This window comes from Drosophila willistoni, unplaced genomic scaffold (genome assembly GCF_018902025.1).
Source record: "Drosophila willistoni isolate 14030-0811.24 unplaced genomic scaffold, UCI_dwil_1.1 Seg257, whole genome shotgun sequence".
NCBI classification, from domain to species: Eukaryota; Metazoa; Arthropoda; class Insecta; order Diptera; family Drosophilidae; genus Drosophila; species Drosophila willistoni.
In genome coordinates, this window is record NW_025814216.1 from 4,712 (window position 1) to 9,422 (window position 4,711).

Sequence of the window (4,711 nt, forward strand, 5' to 3'; positions counted from 1 at the left end):
TACAAACAAAACAATTTTATTCTCTATTTTACAATTTGTTCTTCCCTCATTCCCAAAGCAAAGCAACGCTACATACATTTTGGCGACTTTAATATACCATTTCACCCTATAAAAAGATAATTAACTTGGCAGAGATCTCAAGCAACTGGCTTATTCCAGAAGAGCGTCAAGATTCTTAGATAGCCGAATCGTAAATTAAAAGATTTTTCTCTTCCTGGAGATATTGCAAAAACTTATAAACTATGGACAGAAGAATTTTGCTGAAAATACAGAGAAACGGTCGAATACTTGTTTAGCAGATGGTCTGTCTTAAACCAAGTTCAGGAGTCAATAATGCATTTAGGTTATGAAAAGACGTTAGATAAAGTTTATGATTTTTACTGGTTTGAACATATGTCATAACATGTTAGAAAATTTGTGGACAACTCGATTACACGTGTAAAATGTCCATATCAGGAAAAATTCAAGCCAAATTGTACCTAATACCAGGTAATAAATGCTGTTTAATCCGCTGTATAGTTGTTGTACGGTGTTTCTGTTCAGATCAGAAAATAAACTCGCATTTGATTGCCACCGAACAACAAGTTACCGGCGATTGAAACTGGAACTCAGTCTTGGCAGGATGTGTTAGTTGAGGTGCAGTTAGCCATTAACTGTAAAACTAAAAGCAATCGCTTCAAAGTGACGATGTTATTCTTCGAAGCTATTCGAAATTGTCACCCGATCTTATAATATATAAATATAAATTGTGGTAGTTTTTGCGACCTTTGTGTTGTTATATAAAATTTGATCAGGCTTTAGGTCATTTTTTCAAATAAAATAAAAACATTGTTATTAAGTTTATTTATTTTCCGATATATTTTCGGTTGCGCAGCGTCAACCGTCTTCAGGGCAACTACAATAAAATACAAGAACATTTAACAATTATGTGACATTTAACAAAAATTTTTTTTTTTTTTTTTGGTAACATACATTATTTAACACGTCAGCACCGTTTGACGTCTCCACGTTCGTCACGATCTAATTCTTGTCAAGTAAATGTCTGTATATGTGAGCGCAGTTGTCAGTATCAGTCTTAAAGTTAAGTCGTGTGGCGCTCGGTGTATTGATGATATGTAGCATCTCCATGGTGAACCTTTTGTTGTAGTGCCGCTCTTCATCTAATATGTTCGTCTCTTCGAATTCGGTGCATGGCCACTAGTTGCACAGTGTGTCATTAGTGCTGTTTTTGGTGTGTCTGTGTAATGCCTCATTTTATAGTCAGATTTTGTGTTGGGAAATCCTAGTTTTTAATTTTGATTTTGTCGTCCCTATGTATATCTTATTGCACGGTATATTTCCTTGTCCATTGCATGGTATTTTGTATATCACATTGCTTCTATTAGTCATCTCTATCTTGGATTTTGTTTTGTTGAATACATGTTTGAGGGTATTGTCCGGTTTATGTGCTATTTTTATTCCATCTTTGTCATAACAATCCGAATGTGATAGTCTTTCTGATAATTTGGGTACATAAGTGACCGATATATATGTTTTTTCATTCTTAGTTTTGTCAATAGTGGATTTATGTTTTTTAAATAATGTCCTGATTACGTTATCCGGAAAATCGTTGTCCTTTAAAATATTTAGTAATTCCATCTTCGTTCTTCATGGTATATTTTATCCGAAATGTTCAGCATCCGTTGGATACAGCTCCTTGGTGTATTTATTATCATCGTCTTGGGGTGTTTTGAGTTAAAATTGATGATTCGTCCTGATGCTGTTGGCTTCCTGTACCATTTTAGTTTTAATTCGTTTCCTCGTCTGATGACCATAGAGTCCAAATACGCCAGTTTTCCATTGTCTTCCAGCTCCATAGTGAATTTTATATTCCTGTCAAATGAATTTAGGGTGTCCAGTGTTTTATCGATGTCATCTTGGTGTATAATTGAAAAAATATCATCTACATATTTCGTCAATAATCTTGGTGGTCTGGTTAGTTTATCCATTGTAGTGTCCAGAAGATTTTCCATAATGATGTCCGCAATCACAGGTGAGGCCGGAGATCCCTTCGGCATTCCTTTTAATTGTATAAATGTTTGGTCCTTGTAGGTAAAATATCTATTCTCTTGGATGCAGAATTTTACTATTTCCATAAATAAAGTTTTTGGTATCTTTGTGTATTCCTGTATTTTAGTCCATTTGTTCCTGATTGTGTCTAATGCTAAATCCGTTGGTATGCTTGGAAATAATGATACCAAGTCAAACGAAATTAATTGTTCATCGTCACAAATGTATGTGTTATTTATGCGTTGTTTGAATTCAGTTGCGTTTTTTATGTTATATTTCGAGTCCAATGTTATATTCCTTAAAATTTGTATAATGTATTTACAAAGTCCATAGGATGGTGAGCCAATTGACGAACAAATTGGTCTCAATGGTGTCCCTTCTTTGTGTATTTTTGGTAGTCCACATATTCTTGGAGAGATCGCCGTAGTTGTCGTCATTCTGTTCTTTTCAATCTTTGAGATAACGCCCATCTTATGTAGTTTGTCCACCAGATTGTTGTTCTTTGTCTGTAATCGTGTTGTTGCGTCTTTCCTGACGATTCTATAGGTGTTTAGATCCGACAAAATGTCCATCTATGGTCATAATCAATCTTTTTCATTGCTACCGTTTTATTTCCTTTGTCAGATGTTAATCTCAAAATATCGTCATGTTGTTTAAGAAATTTGTATGTCCGTTAAGTTATATTTAAAATTGCACGATCTGTTGCATTTATGTATTTCATCGCCCTATGCTCTTTAACCATTAATGATAATGCAGTACGCGCTGCCTCTTGTTTCTCTTTTTCCTTAATCGTCTGAACTATTTCTTCTCCATCGGCAATATATTTAATGAGAGGGAGCTTCTCGTGTTCTATGGGAAGAGCAAACTTTGGACCCTTTGAAAGTAATGATTTTATATCCGGCGGGAATTCCAATTCTGTCTCATTTACAAACCAATCGTCAGTTCTGTTGTTGTTCAAGAGAGCAAAGTTCCGTTTGTTATTTAGTTTCTCATGTTTCATTTCATGATGTTCCCGCAATGTTTTTGTTAGTCTTTTTACTGCGTTTTGTTCTCTCTCCAAAAATGCGCTCATGGTCTGTTCGTCCAGCTGTTTTCCAAGAGTTTTTGTTGTCTCAGCTAATTTGTTGTTGATTCTTATGAGAGTGTTATGTTTATGTTTTATAAGAAGGTTTAATATTTTTGTGTTTTGTTAATGTCTGGAAATGTGTTATTGTCAAACTTAAAAATATTATCACATCGTGTGGTATTTTTGATAAAATTGGGAATTAATTTAGATTTTCTACATTTTAACAGAAATTTTAAACTACTTTTCAGTCTTACTAATTTCTTGGAGGTAGTCTGATGTCTATTAATTGTTGTTTTTGTGTTGCTGTAGTTAAGTTTTATTTCCGCAAATCCAATGGTTTGGGTTGCGATCGGCGGGCCATCCGTTGTTGTCATTGTGGTAGTTTTTGCGACCTTTGTGTTGTTATATAAAAATTTTGATCAGGCTTTAGGTCATTTTTTCAAATAAAATAAAAACATTGTTTTTAAGTTTATTTATTTTCCGATATATTTCGGTTGCGCAGCGGCAACCGTCTTCAGGGCAACTACAATAAAATACAAGAACATTTAACAATTATGTGACATTTAACAAAATTTTGTTTTTTTTTTTTTTTTTTTTTGTGTAACATACAATACATTATTTAACACGTCAGCACCGTTTGACGTGGAGTTACGAACTACTTCTTGTCAAGTAAATGTCTGTATATGTGAGCGCAGTTGTCAGTATCAGTCTTAAAGTTAAGTCGTGTGGCGCTCGGTGTATTGATGATATGTAGCATCTCCATGGTGAACCTTTTGTTGTAGTGCCGCTCTTCATCTAATATTGTCGTCTCTTCGAAATTCGGTGCATGGCCACTAGTTGCACAGTGTGTCATTAGTGCTGTTTTTGGTGTGTCTGTGTAATGCCTCATTTTATAGTCAGATTTGTGTTGGGAAATCCTAGTTTTTAATTTTGATTTTGTCGTCCCTATGTATATCTTATTGCACGGTATATTTCCTTGACCATTACATGGTATTTTGTATATCACAATGCTTCTATTAGTCATCTCTATCTTGGATTTTGTTTTGTTGAATACATGTTTGAGGGTATTGTCCGGTTTATGTGCTATTTTTATTCCATCTTTGTCATAACAACCCGAATGTGATAATCTTTCTGATAATTTGGGTACATAAGTGACCGATATATATGTTTTTTCACTCTTAGTTTTGTCAATAGTGGATTTATGTTTTTTAAATAATGTCCTGATTACGTTATCCGGAAAATCGTTGTCCTTTAAAATATTTATTATTTCCATCTTCGTTTCTTCATGGTATATTTTATCCGAAATGTTCAGCATCCGTTGGATACAGCTCCTTGCTGTATTTATTATCATCGTCTTGGGGTGTTTTGAGTTAAAATTAATGATTCGTCCTGATGCTGTTGGCTTCTTGTACCATTTTAGTTTTAATTCGTTTCCTCGTCTGATGACCATAGAGTCCAAATACGCCAGTTTTCCATTGTCTTCCAGCTCCATAGTGAATTTTATATTCCTGTCAAATGAATTTAGGGTGTCCAGTGTTTTATCGATGTCATCTTGGTGTATAATTGAAAAAATATCATCTACATATTGCGTCAATA